Source organism: Hyperolius riggenbachi, chromosome 3, assembly GCF_040937935.1.
Source record: "Hyperolius riggenbachi isolate aHypRig1 chromosome 3, aHypRig1.pri, whole genome shotgun sequence".
NCBI classification, from domain to species: Eukaryota; Metazoa; Chordata; class Amphibia; order Anura; family Hyperoliidae; genus Hyperolius; species Hyperolius riggenbachi.
The window spans coordinates 241,033,938-241,053,100 of record NC_090648.1 but is presented as its reverse complement, the minus strand read 5'-3'; the positions used below and the strand labels follow the sequence as shown (position 1 = coordinate 241,053,100).

The window sequence follows — 19,163 nt, the reverse complement described above, 5'->3', positions numbered from 1 at the left end:
GGCAAGCTTTAAAAACACAGACATACAGAGCTGTAAAATAATCATTTTTACTTATGTGAAAGATGACTTGCCTAGCAAACGAAATGTGGTACAAATCTATCATAATCATATTGGGGTTGGTTCCAGGAGTGTTGCTAGCCCCAAAGGGACAGGGCCGGTTATAGATTTTGTGCTGCCTGAGGAAAACTTGTGATAATTGTGATACCTGATAATTTACTCTGCTTCATTTAATGTTCTCACATGACATGCTGCAGCTCAATAGCACACTGGCTGGCTGTGAGTCTGTGACAAAATGCTCATCCTCAGCTACTCTATTACTCCTCAGGACAGCAGTGCCACATCCTCCCTTCTGCTGTGCAAGTCAAATTAAACAGACTCCTCCTCACAGCACAACAAGCTGCTTTTCCCCATTGGTGACACCTTCACCTTGTTCTCCTCTCTGTTCTCCTCCTACTGACTGAATGCTGTTAGTGTAAACACACAGTACAAACCTGTTGCCCCTGTAATCTCTGCTGCGCCTTATGCAAGTGTTTCACCTTGTTTCATGAGAGAACCAGCGCTGTGTAGGGAATGACAGCAGCATTCTCTGTGCTTCTCTTTCCGCACTAATTTTAAAAGAGCATTATACTGTGTTAACCATCAGTGAAACAGGATGACAATTGTATTACATTTATTTATATTTGCAAATAAACTATGTATCTCTTTCTAATGCAGAATGTATATATAGCTGTGTGTTTTTACATCTTGTTAGTTTACAATGTCTACAAATGTATACAAAGTCTGAAGAAGGCTCATTAGCCAAAGACTCACTGTTTTTATTTTCAGTTAGCCAATAAATGTTATTGTAAAAAACAAAAAATAAATAAATTCTTGCTAACTCACTTTAAGATCTGTCCTTCCTTGTCTTGGCAAAAGTGCTAAATTGTCACTGTTAAAGCACACTTGAGCATTACATCTATGCCAGTGTGTGTAGTTTCTGATCCTTTAACTTCCTTCTGTTCTCTGTTTTGGATGTGCTTCTCTCCATTGCACTGCCCTGTCCCCAGTTTGTGGCTCTGAATGCAGCCAGTCGCACAGAGGAAAAAGAAGCAGCGCATGCTCTGAGTCTGACCACTTGCTCTCCTTGTAATTTTTCAGAGGGCCAGAGTCATCCAGCGGGCGGTTTACCCACCTCAGACTGCTTGGTCTCCAGATTCTCTTCCCGGCTTCTCCCCCTAGTGTCTGAGAACGAACCAGATGGTAGATCTCCTAGTGTCTGATTCTCAGATGCTAGGGGGAGATGCCAGCTACAGACGATGTCTCCGGACTTGGAAAGTGGATGGAGGCGATGAGTAGTTCTACCCGCTGTGCTACTCTGCTGGCGGAGGGCACACGACGCACGTGCCCTATGGAGGCACCAGGCACCACAGCTTCCAGTATGTCACCACAACACCCAGTATGTCCCACAGAGGCACCACAGCACCCAGCAGGGTACCACAGCACCCAGCATGCCACCAATCGATGCACCACAGCTCTCAGCATGCTGCTATTGAGGCTCAACAGCTCCCATGATGTTGCCATAGAGGCACCACAGCTCCCAGCACATCCCTATAGAGCTGTGGAGCCTCTATGGGGGCATGCATGGACCTGTGGTGCATCAATGGGGGTATGCTGCAGGGGGAGACTGGGCCCTAGGGGGGGGGGGGGGACAAAACCTAGAGGCCCTTTCACGACAGCCCCAACCCACATTTTTCTTGTGTTGGGCACCTGTTTTATCGGGCATCACAGTTGACCAAATAACCTGTAATCGCCGCCTGTAGCGGCACCCATATTATCCCAGCAGATAGGGTTAGGCATCACGGTGTGCATTGGCGGGAGTCTTAGGGTTAGGCTTAGACATTGTCAGATGGAGTCTATTATGGTTAAGCACTGGAGTGGGAAGGATCATGTTAGAGTAAGGTTAGGTTATAGAAGTATATTGGTAAAGATTACTGATATTCTACTATCGGAATTACACAGAATAATGTTAGTAAATGACCAATATTCTACTTACAGCTATCTCTGGTGTCCATTTTACACCCCTATTCCTTTTGCAGTTTGCCCACAACATGGAGGCACACAACGGAGAATATTAACCACTTGCCGACCGCACGCTTATACCGTGCGTCGGCAAAGTGGCAGCTGCAGGAAGCGTCGCCAGCTGCAGGCTGATTAATTAGGAAGCAGCCGCTCGCGCGAGCGGCTGCTTCCTGTCAAATCACGGCGGGGGGCTCCGTGAATAGCCTGCGGGCCGCCGATGGCGGCTCGCAGGCTAAATGTAAACACAAGCGGAAATAATCCGCTTTGTTTACATTGTACGGCGCTGCTGCGCAGCAGCGCCGTAAGGCAGATCGGCGATCCCCGGCCAATCAGCGGCCGGGGATCGCCGCCATGTGACAGGGGACGTCCCGTCACTGGCTGCACAGGACGGATAGCGTCCTGTGCAGCCTCGATCGCCGGGGGGGGGCAGGTAGGAGAGGGAGGATTTCGCCGCGGAGGGGGGCTTTGAGGTGCCCCCCCCCGCAACACCCAGGCAGGCAGGAGAGATCAGACCCCCCCCCTGCACATCATCCCCATAGGGGGAAAAAAAGGGGGGCAATCTGATCTCTCTGCCTGCAACCTGATCTGTGCTGGGGGCTGCACAGCCCACCCAGCACAGATCACTCAAAACAGCGCTGGTCCTTAAGGGGGGGGGGGTAAAGGGTGGGTCATCAAGTGGTTAATATAACTCCAATTGTTTTGATTGATTAGAAATTATTGGATGGGCCCACTAATGGATGGAAAACTGCTATCCAATCAGATTGATGGTATCGATCCAAAAAGCAGATCAATTTCATTAATCTGATTGGATTGGTTAGCGTTTTTTTCTTCTGTTAGTGAGTCCAACTGTTCTTTCTCGATTGATCATAGCATTTGAACTTGTGGGATTGTATTGTTAATGGGCACCTTAAAGGGGCACTACAGCAAAAAAACTGTCAAATTTAAAATATGTGCAAAACATATACAAATAAGAAGTACATTTTTTCTAGAGTAAAATGAGCCATAAATTACGTTTCTCTCATGTTGCTGTCACAGTAGGTAGTAGAAATCTGACAGAAGTGACAGGTTTTGGACTTTTTATAGGGCATAGTTCCCCAACCCTGTCCTGAAGGCCCACAAACAGTACATGTTTTGCAGGAAACCACAAACATTCACAGGTGAGGTAATTAGTGTCTCAGCAGAGCTGATCAAATACTTCTGTGGATTTCCACTAAAACATGCACTGTTGGTGTGCTTTGAGGACAGGGTTAGGGAACACTGTGGGGATTCTCAGGGATATATTTATTTTCAAAAGCACTTAGTGAATGGCAGTTGCTCTGTCCAACTGCCAAAAAACTGTGTAGCGAGCAGGGAAGCTGGGCAGCATCATTGTGTAAATCCTTTTCAGGGAATATTTTTTTTACAGAATAAAAGCCTTGCTGAGAATCCCCTATGGAGAGATGGACTAGTCCAAAACCTGTCACTTCTGTCAGATTTCTACTACCTACTGTAAGTGACAGCAATATAGGAGAAAAGTAATTTATGGCTCATTTTACTCTGGAAAAAAAAAAGTACTTATTTGTATATGTTTGCACATATTTTACATTTTACAGTTTTTTCCTGTAGTACCCCTGTAAAGCTGGCCATTAACAATACAATCAAGCAGACGACTGATCATGAAAATGATTGGTCGTGCCCACTAAAAGCCAAAAACCAGGTAATTAGTTCGACCAAATTGATGTGATCAATTGGAAAAATTGATTGATCCCAACAATATGATCGAATTGTTCAGCGGGTTTTAGGCTGCTAATGGGCATGACTGATTGTTTCTGATTGATTATACTGTTGATCGATCATCTACTGGATACATATCACACACACTTAGGGCCAGTTCACACTCAGGATGCAAATTGCAATTACCATTGTGTCACGTTGTTGCCACAATTTGCATTTTGATCTCTGTTCAACAGAATGAGAATCACAACCCAATCACCCCCAAAATGCTGCATGCGATTTATGCAAATTGCAAATGCTGCAGCGAGAATACAGGAATACATTATTAGCAGTGATCAGCAAAGCACTCGAGTGTGAACCAGCTCTTACACACGCAGAGAGACAGACACGCACAGTATACGGTAATACTGAACCTCCTCATCTTTCAGTCCTCTGCTCGACTTCCTCTTTTCCTTGTCGAGCTCAGCTGGGCTGGGAGCTGTAATGGCAAGTGCTGCCTCACCAGCCCTGGTTATGTGAGGGGGCAAGCAGCCTGAGGGGAAACTCCTCACCATCCCCATGGGCCAGTCCACGTCTGGTATGCTGGGTGCCTCTATGGGGGCATGCTGGGTGCTGTAGTGCCTCTATGGGGGCATGCTGGGTGCTGTAGTGCCTCTATGGGGGCATGCTGGGTGCTGTAGTGCCTCTATGGGGGCATGCTGGGTGCTGTAGTGCCTCTATGGGGGCATGCTGGGCGCTGTAGTGCCTCTACGGGGGCATGCTGGGCGCTGTAGTGCCTTTATGGGGGCATGCTGGGTGCTGTGGTACCTTTATGGGGTCATGCTGGGCATGAGCATGATAGGCATGATGGTGCTTCAATGCGAGGCCTGTGGGAGCATGGAAGGGGGGTTCCGCTAGGTCAGGAAATGTTATGGGGAAACTGTGAGACAAGCTGCAGCAGGCCAGCCTGCTCGGTAGAAAGCTAGAGTCTAGACCAGCCAGCAAAGAAGCCAGGTAACTCTGCCTAGTTATGTGATATGCTGCTTTTTATGAATTAATGGAGAGAGAGGAGCTTCATCCAATATTTTGCCACACCCATTTTTCAGCTGGAGTGCCCTGGATCTTTTAGGATCCTAGCAATGCTCCTGGTTGATTCACTTAATGACGGTGGCATGATTTGGCAATGTGGGTGGGGTGTTTTAGTAAAAAGACGTGTGCATGGTGTGCGTGGGAACATTCTCACCGCTCCAGGTTATTCCTGCAACATGTTTCTCAATCCCTGCCTCCTACACAAGCCACTCCCCCCTCCCCCTACCCCCCCCCCCCCCCCCCCAAGTCTTTTCTACTCCACCTTCCTGGCTGTACATCACATAGTAAGAGCCCAATATCTATGTGTGCCATGTGCTTCCTCTTGAAGCTTGTCCTCCCATCTGTGAAGGGAGAAAAACAAATTATATGGACTGGAAAGAAATTGTGGTGCAGCTTGTTATAATTTAAGTAGGCCTCAGTTATTTGGACTGAGTTAGTCAAAAAGGCTTGAGGGGCAGACCTGCCGTTTAAGGGATTTTCTCTTAGAGAGAAAATCTGCAGTTCTGTCAGCAGGACTAGAACATACCAAGAAGCTGTTCTATGGACAAGGCCGCAGGTCTCACTGACCTCAGCTTGTACGCCACTGGAACAATAAACATCAGCCATATTTACTAAATATCCACATTCCAGTAAGTAAAGGAAAGGTGACATTAAATATTAATCGAGTAGGTGGGTATTATGACACCACGATGAGGCTCATCCAATAGTCGGGTCTATGGGATGGCGAATATGATGTCACGTTTAACTCTTCCCTAGTCGGTATTAAAAACCTAGGTGGGCGCTCAGAGCTCACTATGCTTCTGACTTTCCCACTAGATCTAAAGGCTGACTGGAACCCCTAAGTATTTCCATTCTATATGTAATCTGATATAATGTATGCTGTACATAGGTAGTCTAGTGTAACGTAGTTAGGAAGAAGGTACCTGATTGACTTCAGCAGGAAGTCTAATCAAGAAGCTTGTAACGCAACATGAAGATTGGCGTGGCTAGGATATGATAAACTGTATCTATCTGTATTTCTGTTTCCTGAATAAACTCCGTAAACTTTGAAGAAGTCTGAGAAAAGTCTATCTCCTGTTTGCTGTGGTGAGAGTTACGCAACTGTAAGAAGTTAATGGTGTCGAAGCAAGGTGATATAGAATAGGTTCTAACAGCTATATAAGCCCCAGAGGTCACTCAGACCTTGTGCAGCTGCATGGTATGATCAACCCTGTGTCTGTCACTGAGTCATAGCAACCAGGTGCTATGATTAGGGACAGTGGCTAGGGACTTGGGTCCATACAACATAGTCTTGTTTTCACCAATGAATGTAGAAAGGGCCAGCATGTCAAGGAATATTCCTAGATGTGACAGATTTCTGTCTCTGCATGTACCATTCTGTCTCTGCATGTACCATTAATGGGCAATAGCTGCAGCTGCTAATCAGTTGTGTCCCTGGAAACAAAGCAGACAGTCTGACTGTTATTTCTTGCATTGACAAACTTAACAGGGCACGTTTCCATTATATGTGGTGCCAGAGCCGGATTATCCACCAGGCAACAGAGGCAGTTGCTTTGATATAGTTGAAAGGTCAGGGGCCCCGCCGCCCCAATAAAAGATTTATTGCCCCTGTTTATGTAACTCTTTCTGGTCCGTTAAAAAGAAAGTCTGCAGGAATGCTCTCCGTAACACAGATAAGATACATACAGACAGTGTTTCTCTCCCTCCTGCATCCTCCCCCATGGTCTATGCTTGTAAAGCTGTCAGATACAGGCTGGGGGCTGGAATGACTAATGTTTCTGTGCGATCTCTGTACAGCTTTCAGAAGCAGCTTGCTAGCCAGGAAGGATACAGGTACATCTGTAGTTAACTTTTTTTCCATGATAGCATCATCATTTTTAGACAAACTGCTCTGTTAAAAGGCTTTGGTTGGGAGCACACTTGTCTGTCAATGTTCTGTGCGCACTTTTCTGCATGTGTTTTTTACACACCATGTGTGTCTGTATGTGGGAAAAACGCAGGCATTTTTTTCACAGTAGCTTATTTAATTTAGAAAATCTACACTTTGCTTCACTGCTGTCAGGTTTTTTTTCTGGATAGGAAGTGTGCACTGGCCCGCTATTGATTTACATTGGTTCTCAGTTTTCCTGAGCAGAAAACACAGACAAGCGTGCTCCCAGTCTAGAGTTCTGTTTGTGATATTTACCATTGATTCTTGTCATTGCTGAGCTAATTTGCCTTAGTTTTATCACCCGAGTTATACCCGGGTGTGGCCACAGCATGCTCAGACATGAATCTTGATAGTTTGACACGTTCTGGCATTACCCAGCAGCAAAAAAGGTGCAATTCGCAGAGTGTGAGCAGAGAGGAGTAAAGTGTCTATTACCTCTCCAGGTTCCTGTGCCGCATCTTTTGGTGCAGATTCTCCTCAGTGCTTCTTAAGGTGCATACACATGACTGATTTCTTCAAACTACGGGTCGTCAGACCTGCCGGCGGGGCGACCGTTCTGACAACAGTTTTTCCCGTGTGTACAGTCCGTCGGCAGGCTGATAAGGCTGGTTTTGACAGATTCGCTTGGCACCAGAACGGACGCCACACGGGTGGGTCTGACAACCCGTAGTTTGAAGAAATCAGGCGTGTGTACAGACCTTTAGTGTCTGTTCTCCATGGCGACAGCTACGGTTTCTTATCATGTGACCCAACTGTGAGACACTGTTTTGGAGAAATGTGGATCTGGTTACCTCTACTGGGGGGGGGGGGGGGGGGGGTCGTCTGGCTATCCATACTGAGGGGTTATCTGGCTACCTATACTGTGGAAATAGCGGTCTGCCTGGGTGGGGGACACCTGGCTACCTGTAAAGGGCGGGGGTCATCTGGCTACCTATACTGGGGGGGGGGTGACAGCTGGCTATATATACTGAGGGGTCATATGGCTACCTATAGTGGGGGGGGGGGTAGTCACTTGGCTACCTATACTGGGGGAACATCTGGCTACCTTTACTGAGTCTCACTATCTATTCTGGGGGGACATCTGGCTACTACCTATAGTAGGGGGACATCTGACTAACTATACTGCAGGGACATCTGGTCACCTATACTGGGGGACATCCTTTCAACAGGGTGGCTGAGGAGGGGGGTCCTAAATGTATTGCTCTGCTTGGGGCCCTGTGTGGTCTTAATATGGCTGTGTGGTGCGATGCGGCTACATAGCTGCATTGCATCGCGAGTGTCCTTCCTGATCCCAATGCACAGCAATGGAACAGTTCCCACTGCATGCATTGGGCTTGATTCACTTATCCGTGATAACTCATATCATGGCCGTTTTTGTGTGCATTTTTGCGTTTGCATGCGATTGCGAATTATCGTGCGCAAGTGCGGATTTTCATGCAAAACGGATATCCTTTTGCCAGAAAATTCCCGATTGCACACGATAATTTGTGATTGCGCTCAATAATTTGCAATTGCGCGCAAACACAAAAATGCGCACAAAACGGACATGATATGAGTTATCACGGTTTAGTGAATCAAGCTCATTGTGTGATCCGAGAATCTGCAGCATGCATGCTGCAGATTCTTGCACAGGCACTTCTGCCCGCCGTTCCCTTCATACACTTTCACATCGGGAGATGCCGAAGTGACGCGGATGCCAGTAGGAATGATGCAATGCGGCTAGGTAGCCGCACTTGCATCATTCCACAAATGGAAAAGGGCCCTTAAAGGATCACTATTATGAAAAAAGTAGGCAGTAAAAATCTGACAGAACTGACAGGTTTTTGGGACAGTCCCATCTCCTCATGGGGGATTATCAGGGTTTTCAACAGCATTTCCTGATCAGCAGTTGCAAAGTCTACCTTACAAAATAGTGTGCGAGTAGAGAGGGTGGCTGGTATCTTACTATTTTGGCAGTTAAACTGCTGTTCTGGAAATGCTGTTGAAAACAAAGAAAACCCTGAGAATCCCCTATGAGGAGATGGACTGGGCCAAAACCTGTCAGTTCTGTCAGATTTTAACTTCCTCCTTTTTTAGTGATAGTGGTCCTTTAACATATACATACATACATACATACATACATACATACATACATACAGTACTTATCCGTTAGCCGGGCGCATCCGGCAGGTGGCGCTGTTGTAGCGAATTTCATTCATGCTTAGTTAACGTAGTGCTGTGTGAATGGAAGCGCCGCAGGTGGCGCTAATTACATTGATACGGCACATAACAATAACGGTGTTAATGGGAACTAATATGTATTTCAAGTGGCCGGAACTGTTACTTAATGCAATTAAAATAAAGGCGGCGGCAATGTAACAGATGAAGCCGCCGCCTTCGTCTGTTCTTCGTCTTCTTCTCTCCCTTTGCCCTCCTCTGGCTTCTATACAATGCTGGCAGCCTGCGGGGACATGCGTCTCCCCCCAGAGTCGTTCGTCGCAAGAAAACAAACAGGATTCCCTTCCGCGACGAACGACTCTGGGGGGAGACGCATGTCCCCGCAGGCTGCCAGCATTGTATAGAAGCCAGAGGAGGGCAAAGTGGGAGAAGAAGACGAAGAACAGACGAAGGCGGCGGCTTCATCTGTTAAATTGCCGCCGCCTTCATTTTAATTGCATTAAGTAACAGTTCCGGCCACTTGAAATACATATTAGTTCCCATTAACACCGTTATTGTTATGTGCCGTATCAATGTAATTAGCGCCACCTGCGGTGCTTCCATTCACACAGCACTACGTTAACTAAGCATGAATGAAATTCGCTACAACAGCGCCACCTGCCGGATGCGCCCGGCTAACGGATAAGTATATATATATATATATATATATATATATATATATATATATATATATATATATATATATATATATATATATATATATATATATATATATATATATATATATATATATATATATATATATATATATATATATATATATATATATATATATATATATATATACGCAATGCCCTCAGATTTCAAAGATTTTCCTTTAATTTGAAAAAGAAGGGTCTACAAAGATGCTGCATTTAGTAAAAGTCATAGTGGCATTTAAAGCAAACTTATAAAGAGAAAAAAAAAAAAAAAAAAAAACATTAAATACTTAGGGCTTGATTCACAGAGCAGTGCTAACCTACTTAGCACGCCTAAAGACTGGGCATGCTAGCCAGGGTGCTAAGTAGGTTAGCACCATTTTTTTAAAATCAGATTGCACACAAAGTCGCACAGGATGCGACTTTTTGGTTTTCATTGCACCACGATGCGACGCTTCATGCACACCACGCGCAAAGTTTTGCAAGCGGGACTTTGCGTGCGAGTGTGAATTACCGTGCAAAAATGATCTTTTGGTGTGATAAGTGGCTTTTCACAAGCATGCTAACAGTTAGCACCGCTTTGTGAATCAAGCCCCTAAAGGGAACCTGAAGCAAGAGGAACCAGTATATGGAGGCTGCAATATTTATTTCCTTTTAAATAATACCAGTTGCCTGGCAGTCCTGCTGGTCTATTTGGCTGCAGCAGTGTTGCCAACTCATCCCTTTAATTACTGACACATGAATTATACAGGTTTTGTGGCTAGGTAGATGCAGTTAAGGCACTGATTATGTGCAACTAGCCCCAGAACCTGTATAACTTAGATGTGTCAGTAAGTAAAGGGATGAGTTGGCAACACTGGGCTGCAGTATTGTCTGAATCACACCAAACAAGCATGCATATAGTCTTGTCAGATCTAACAATGTCATAAACACTTGATCTGCTGCATGCTTGTTCAAGGTCTATGGCAAAGAGTATTAGAGGCAGAGAATCAGCAGGATAGTCAGGCAACTGGTATTGTTTAAAAGAAAATAAATATTGCAGCCTCCATATACCTCTTGTTACAGTAGTCCTTTAAAGAAAGAAAGCAGAGAGCTGATCTAAGCTGCACTTTATAAAGGAAATATGTTATTAACAAAAAAGAACAAAAAGCATTATACACAATTAGCGGTGTTCTCTTAAGAGCTTAAAAAACTTAAATTGCACACAATTACTGCACACAGGATTTGTATATAATTCATACAGTACAGATTTAACAGTGGTGTAGCTAAGGAGCTGTGGGCCCCAATGCAAGTTTTACATGGGGCCCCCCCAAGCACTCTATACATAGCAATTGATACGGCGCACCAAAACCTGCCAATGGCAACTACAGTGTCAGAGGTGCAAGAAGGGGATGGGGAACAGTGTATTAATGATTAATAGTATTAAAACCATCTATAGAAGTAATTATTACCAGCACAGGACCAATAGAAAGCTAATACTGTGATAGAGGGTGGACCCTTTGGGGCCCCTCTGGCCCAAGGGCGCCGATGCGGTCGCTACCTCTGCACACCCTATTGCTACACCACTGAGATTTAAATAGAATGGCTAGAACCTCTCTCCAAGGAATGGCCAAATGTACGGTGTGTGTATATATATATATATATATATATATATATATATATATATATATATATACACTGAGCTGTTGCCAGCAGACAGTGTGGGAGACACAGGGACACAAGACAGCTGGAGATATCTCATCAGGCCACAGTCTGCATTTTATTTGTAATTTTGGCAAAAACAATAAACCAAACAGGAAGTAAATGTCAGCTGTGTGGCTTCTAGCTACCTCACCTTCTAGCACTGTCTGGCCAATACAACACAATAAAGTCACCAGGAATTAAACAACTTACAGGAGTTGACAGCAGTAAATACAGAGCTCCTTCCTTTTCAGCCTCCAAGTCACAAAGTGAACACAGAAGCATCTCTCTGACCTGCTGGCCTAATTAGAACGCCTGTGTGTTATCATCCACAGGTGGAAAACCTGGACATGGGCTAAGCTGTCAGGGAACCCACCTGACTCCTCCCTGGCTGACTCCAGGGGCCTGATGCTAGGAACACACCAGACAGAAATGTTTGTGTTGTGGAAAATGTGGTTGTGATGCTAATACAAGTCTATGGGCTGCATGTAAAATTGCATACATGTGCATTTTACATAATGGGTTTGTGAAAACGAAAAACTTGCTGTACAGTTTTAAAATGTGCATGAACAATCCACATAATGTGTTTGTATATGTGTGTTTTTTTTTGTTTTGTTTTTTAATATGCTAATGTATTTTACTTTACTGATTATTGCAAAGAATAAAAAAAATGCAAATGCCAAATGCAGCAAAAAATTCATAATAAAAACGTTAATGCATAAAAAATGCAGCCAAATTTGAAAACATTTTTGCAAAACACACAGTGCAGTGTGCTCCCAGCCTGGGCTGGATAACGAGAAGGATGTGGAGGCTGTCATATTTATTTCCTTTTAAACAATACCAGTTATCTGGCTATCCTGCTGATCCTCTGCCATAGATCCTGAAAACTCATGCAGCAGATCAGATGTTTCTGACATTATTGTTTCAGACACTACTGTGCCCAAATAAACCAGCAAGGCTGCCAGGCAACTTGTATTGTTTAATTGGAAATATATATATGGCTACCTCTATATCCCTCTTGTTACAATTTCCCTTTAAGGGCTCAGCATCTAAAATAGGTGATCTGGGTTTGAAACACCTCTGTTTCCTGACTAGCAGCCATTTCCCTTTATGGGAGAAGTAAACGCAAATCACTGAAAAACAAATAGAAATTCAGCTGTCCCTGTTCCACTGACTCCAGGAATCTGAGACTGCTAGAGCGTTCCACTTTAGGCAGAAATACTTGTGTAGTGGGAAATGTGCTGTCTGAACAGGAAGAGCTGAGATTTGAACCCATGTTGCCTATATCAGAGGCAGAGCGCTTAACCATTACACTATCCAGGGCAGACACAGAACACACTAGGCAGTGCAGAAAACCATGCATTTTCTGTCACAGGTTTTTTTTTCTTTCTGTTTTTTTGTGTTTTGGATGCATTTGCTGTTTGCAGGCATTTTTGGTGCATTTTTTATTATTTGTAATAATCATTGAATTAAAATTCATTTAGCATATTAAATGGATTGATCAATAAGATGCTGATAATTGTAAGTCAATGTAAATATAATGGTAATTTTATTATTATTTATATAGCGCCGTCATCTTCCACAGCGCTGTACAGAGTATATTGTCTTGTCACTTAACTGTCCCTCTGAGGGGCTCACAATTGAATCCCTACTATAGTTCTATGTCTATGTATGTATTGTGTAGTGTATGTATTGTAGTCTAGGGTCAATTTTAGGGGGAAGCCAATTAACTTATCTGTATGTTTTTGGGATGTGGGAGGAAACCGGAGTACCCAGCGGAACCCCACACAGACATGGGGAGAACATACAAACTCCTTGCAGAGGTTGACCTGGCTGGGGTTGGAACCGGGGTCCCAGCGTTGCAAGGCGAGAGCACTAACCACTACTCCACCGTACATATATTTTGGAAGGAGGCCAATGTAAATAATTTGCTGTTGCATTTGTATGGTGAGATTGCAAGCTGCCTAAATTTGCCTAAAATCAACAGGACATTAACCTTGAGCAGGGTACACACTTTCAATTATGATTGGCCAATAACTGACCAATTGTACTACCTTCATGCAGCAATAAAGTAGCTTACACAAAATTTTTCATTGCACTTTCCCCTGACAGACAGAGGGCCCATTCACACTAGAGCACTTTTCAGGCGATTTCTGCATTGCTGGAAATCGCTAGCGTTTCGAAAAGTGCTTGTGGAATGTTAAGTCTATGTGGCTGTTCTCATTTAAGCATTTTGTGTTTTTCAGTGATTAGCTGAAACGCAAACTTGTAGCCTTCACCATTTCCGAATGATTCTGAGCAATTACCGCTTCAATGTTAAAGGGACACTTAAGTTAAACAAAAAAAATGAGTTTTACTCACCTAGAACTTCCAATAGCCCCCTGAAGCTGTCCGGTGCCCTCGCCATCTCCCTCCGATCCTCCTGGCCCCGCCAGCAGCCACTTCCTGTTTCGGTGACAGGAGCTGACAGGCTGGGGACGCGAGTGATTCTTCGCGTTCCCAGACACATTATCACCCTCTTTGCTGCTATAGCATATATCATATACCACATAGCAGCATAGAGGGTGCTAATGTGTCTGGGAACACGAAGAATCACTCGCGTCCCCAGCCTGTCAGCTCCTGTCACCGAAACAGGAAGTGGCTGCCGGCTGGGCCAGGAGGATCGGAGGGAGACGGCGAGGGTACCGGACAGCTGCAGGGGGCTATTGGAAGCCCCAGGTGAGTAAAACTCATTTTTTTTGTTTGACTTAAGTGTCCCTTTAAAGATAGGAGCACATCAAAATTGCCCCAAAAACGCTGAGCTGTTCATAATCCTCAGCGCTTTTCCAGCGCTTTTACTCAGTAAATATTGCAGATTACCCACAAGACAGAGCAGATTACCCATAAAACACCTCTGTTTCCTGTCTAGCGGCCATTTCCTGTACGGGAGAGCTAAACGCAAATTGCTGAAAAATGAACTAAATGTCAGCTGTCCCTGTTCCACTGCCTCCAGGAATCTGAGACTGCTAGAGCGTTCCACTTTAGGCAGAAATACTTGTGTAGTGGGAAATGTGTTGTCTGAACAGGAAGAGCTGAGATTTGAACCCAGGTTGCCTATATCAGAGGCAGAGCACTTAACCATTACACTATCCAGGGCAGACAGAGATCACACTAGGCAGTGCAGAAAACCATGCATTTTCTGCATGATTATTTTTTTTCGGGTTTTTTTTGTGTTTTGGATGCATTTGCTGTTTTCAGGCATTTTTGGTGCATTTTTTATTATTTGTAATGATCATTGAATTAAAGGGACTCCGAGCAGTGCAGAAACTATAGAAATATGCATATCATTTTAAAGCTCTCTTTCTCCTCTTTCCAATGATATATAAACCGCCGCCCTACGCCTTTTAGTTTTCGCTATTTTCGCGATTGAAATTGCCGCGGCTGCAATTTCAATCGCGAAAATAGAGAAAACTAAAAGGCGTAGGGCGACGATTTAGGTGCCGTCAGAAAGAGGAGAAAGAGAGCTTTAAAATGATATCCATCTTTCCATAGTTACATTGTATTACACAGGACGACACTTTCCCCAGTGTCAGCAGCTGCATTCAGCAGAATGGAGCTGCTGACTTTAGGAAAAAGTCGCCCTGTGTAATACAATGTAACTATGGAAAGATGGATATCATTTTAAAGCTCTCTTTCTCCTCTTTCTGGCGACACCTAAATCGTCACCCTACGCCTTTTAGTTTTCTCTATTTTCGCGATTGAAATTGCGGCCGCGGCAATTTCAATCGCGAAAATAGCGAAAACTAAAAGGCGTAGGGCGGCGGTTTATATATCATTGGAAAGAGGAGAAAGAGAGCTTTAAAATGATATGCATCTTTCCATAGTTTCTGCACTGCTCGGAGTCCCTTTAAAATTCATTTTGCATATTAAATGGATTGATCAATAAGATGCTGATGGTTGGAAGTCAATGTAAATAAAATGTCAATTTTATTAGTATTTATATAGCGCCGACATCTTCCACAGAGTATATTGTCTTGTCACTTAACTGTCGCTCTGAGGGGCTCACAATCTAATCCCTACTATAGTCCTATGTCTATGTGTGTATTGTATGTATCGTAGTCTAGGGCCAATTTTAGGGGGAAGCCAAATAACTTATCTGTATGTTTTGGGATGTGGTAGGAAACGAGAGTACCTGGAGGAAACCCTCAAAGACACAGGGAGAATATACAAACTCCTTGCAGAGGTTGACCTGGCTGGGATTGGAACCGGGAACCCAGCGTTGCAAGGCAAGAGCACTAACCACTACTCCACCGTACATATATTTTGGAAGGAGGCCAATGTAAATAATTTGCTGTTGCATTTGTATGGTGAGATTGCAAGCTGCCTAAATTTGCCTAAAATCAACAGGACATTAACCTTGAGCAGGGAACACACTTTCAATTATGATTGGCCAATAACTGACCAATTGTACTACCTTCATGCAGCAATAAAGTAGCTTACACAAAATTTTTCATTGCACTTTTCCTGACAAACTGAGGGCCCATTCACACTAGAGCACTTTTCAGGCGATTTCTGCATCGCTGTACATTGCTAGCGTTTGGAAAAGTGCTTGTGCAATGTTAAGTCTATGTGGCTGTTCTCATTTAAGCATTTTGGGTTTTTCAGTGATTAGCTGAAACGCAAACTTGTAGCCTTCACCATTTCCGAGTCATTCTGAGCAATTACCGCTTCAATGTTAAAGATAGGAGTGCATCAAAATTGCCCCAAAAACGCTGGGCTGTTCATAATCCTCAGCGCTTTTACTCAGTAAATATTGCAGATTACCCACAAGACAGAGCAGATTACCCATACAACACCTCTGTTTCCTGTCTAGCGGCCATTTCCTGTACGGGAGAGCTAAACGCAAATCGCTGAAAAACGCTGAAAAAGGCTATCTCATACAGTGACAAAATGCTGAAAAACCTATGGAGGAAAACGCCAGAAAAAAGCTCAGCGTTTTCCTTAGTGTTTAGCGATTTATAGTGTGAATGGGGCCTCAAAGCACTAGAGCTGCACCCACTAGGATACACATTAGCCATGTTAGAAAGTCTTGCCCAAGGTCTCCTACTGAATAGGTGCTGGCTTATTAAACAGGAAGAACTGAGATGTGAACCTAGGTTGCCTGTGTCGGAGGCAGAGCCCTTAACCATTACACTGTCTTGTATGATGGGAAATAGATATTGAATACTGTGAAGAGATTGTGTAGGTAAACCCTCATGCCACACGGATGTGGTAAAATTAGTCAGTCATTGATCAATCATACTGGAAAGTGTTTCCCAGGCTTTAGTGTCCCTCAGAGGAGCACAAAGCCAAGTCCCGACTACACGGTGGCTGATTTGGATAGAGTACTGGGAAAGCCCCTTCTTAAAAAACCTTCCATGGATCCAGATGCTATGAGCATCTACAGACCTGTCTCCAACCTCCCCTTCTTAGGTAAAGTTATTGAAAAGGCTGTCTATCTGCAACTTGAAACCAGGCTGTCAGTAAACAACATCCTGGACCCTCTACAATCTGTCTTTAAGAAACACCAAAGCTGTGAAACAGCCCTCATCCAAGTCTGCAACGATCTGCTCATGGCAAGGGACAGAGGGGAATGCTCCATCCTAATCCTGTTGGATCTCTCAGCTGCTTTTGATACAGTTGACCATGAAATCCTGCTTAACAGACTGCAGGAGTACTGTGGCATCAGTGGATCAGTCCTCCAGTGGTTCAGATCATTCCTGACTGACAGAACACAGAGAGTATCCCTAGGACCTATAATGTCCAAACCTGCACCTCTACAATTCGGAGTGCCACAAGGATCAATCCTATCCCCTCTGCTGTTTGCAATCTACATGTTGCCACTCGGTACACTTATCCAACGACATGGCCTGACGTACCACTGCTACGCCGATGACACACAGCTATACCTGTCCTTCAAACCTGGTGGAACAGACCCTACCCCAAAAATAAACTCTTGCTTAGCTGAGCTTCAGGCATGGATGAATGATAACTGGTTGAAACTGAATGCTGACAAAACTGAGGTCTTGTTTGTCCAAAGCCAGTGCTCGCCATCAAAACAGCTCTATCCTAAAGCAACACCAATCAGGATTGGGAATTCAGACATAAACAGCTCCAACCTTGTGCGCAGCCTTGGCGTACTAATCGATGGGGAATTGAGTTTCAGAAACCAAATTTCATCTGTAGTTAAATCTTCCTTCTTTCATCTGAAGAACATTGCAAAGATTAAACATCTGATTCCCCCAGAGGATCTTCAAACCCTAGTCCACGCCTTCATCACATCACGGCTGGACTACTGCAATGCCCTTTATGCTGGCCTCCCCAAAAAAGACCTGCGTCGCCTGCAATTAGTGCAGAATGCTGCTGCCAGATTGCTAACAAACCAGCCTTGCCACTGTCACATTACACCGATCCTTCGCTCACTGCACTGGCTACCAGTAGAATGGAGAATACTCTTCAAGATTGGACTGCTGACATTCAAATCCCTGCACAATCTGGGCCCTGGATACATGAAGGACTTGCTGAAGCTGCACCACACCTCTCACAACCTCAGATCAGCAAGTTCTATAAACTTGGTCACTCCCAGAGTGCACCTCAAAAAATCTGGAGACAGAGCCTTCTGTCATGCTGCCCCTACTCTTTGGAACTCCCTACCACACCCAGTAAAGACAGCACCATCCCTGGAGCTATTCAAATCCAGACTGAAAAGCCACCTGTTTAGCCTGGCATTTCCAGATTTATAAAATTCTTCCTCTGTACCACGATGGTCGGAGCCATGCTTATGCGCTTTGAGTCCCACGGGAGAAAAGCGCTTTACAAATGTTATTTGTTGTTGTTGTTGTTGTTTTGCATTTGAACATTTGACCAGGGATCAAATCTTGGCTCAAGCCTGTGTGTAGAACAGTAAGGAGTATTTTGACAAGGTTTCCTAATGATCCTGGTCGCCTATGGAGTGTGCCCCAAGTGGCTGCAGCTCTTATGCTCTTTGAGTCTGGCAGGAGAAAAGAGGAATATAAATGTTCTGTGTTTTGCCTACACAGTAATTTATCCTTTTTTTTCTTTCTTTTTTTTTGCTGTTGAATTTAAGAAAGTTATTTAAAAAGTTTTTGGGATGCAGGATTTAACTTATGCAAATATGGGCAGAAGATTGAAATTCCATGCAGGTGGTTTCCTATGCCAGGACTAAACCTGGGATACAGGCTCTGCAAGGCAGAAGTGCCGTTCATAATACCAATGTGCTTTCCTATACAAATCCACGTCAGCATACCACGGGTTAGCCCCGCCCCTCTAACCCCCTCAGGACATGTAACTATAAATTTAAAGATGGCCGCCAGCTCGGTGCTTTTTTTCACCTGTCCTAAACTCCCTCAGGAACAAATTTAAAGAAGATGCAGGATTTTTTCTTTTTTTTTTCTTTTTTCTTTTGCTCTTACCTAGCTGTGTCTTCATGGCTTCCACTCAGGTTCTACCCCTCTCCTGAGTGAAGCTCTCACTTTCGAGACCTCTAAATGGGAGTCCTAGTGAGAGTCCCCCCTTCTGCTGGTCTGTGGGGGTGGCGCATACTGGCCGCATATACAATGCGCAGATGGCTTTTCTTGCCGGCAGATTGGCGCTCCGTGCCCCCTTCGGGTGTATTGTCCATCGCTTACACTGTTGGGATCTCCCATACAACCAGTGCGCATACCAGGAAGCACTTCCGCGATACGATGCGCTCCACGGACGACAGCACGTCACGCTCAGCGTCATGACGTCATGCGCATGCGCCCTACCTCCAGGAAGACGCCGGCAGCACATATAAAAATACGGAGAGGCGCAAATGGAGTCGCTGGACAGCAAGGAGA

At 44.6% G+C, this 19,163-nt stretch overlaps 1 protein-coding gene across 1 annotated transcript in view; it reads left to right on the top strand.

The window, feature by feature from the left end:
• The first annotated feature begins 3,407 nt into the window (after positions 1-3,407).
• The window catches only part of LOC137563506 (carboxypeptidase A2-like), a 184,426-nt gene continuing 168,670 nt past the window's right edge, over positions 3,408-19,163 (top strand). Inside the window, exon 1 of the mRNA XM_068276040.1 lies at positions 3,408-3,546. The gene's annotated coding sequence lies outside the window, so the exon portion shown is untranslated. The remainder of the gene's footprint in view (positions 3,547-19,163) is intronic.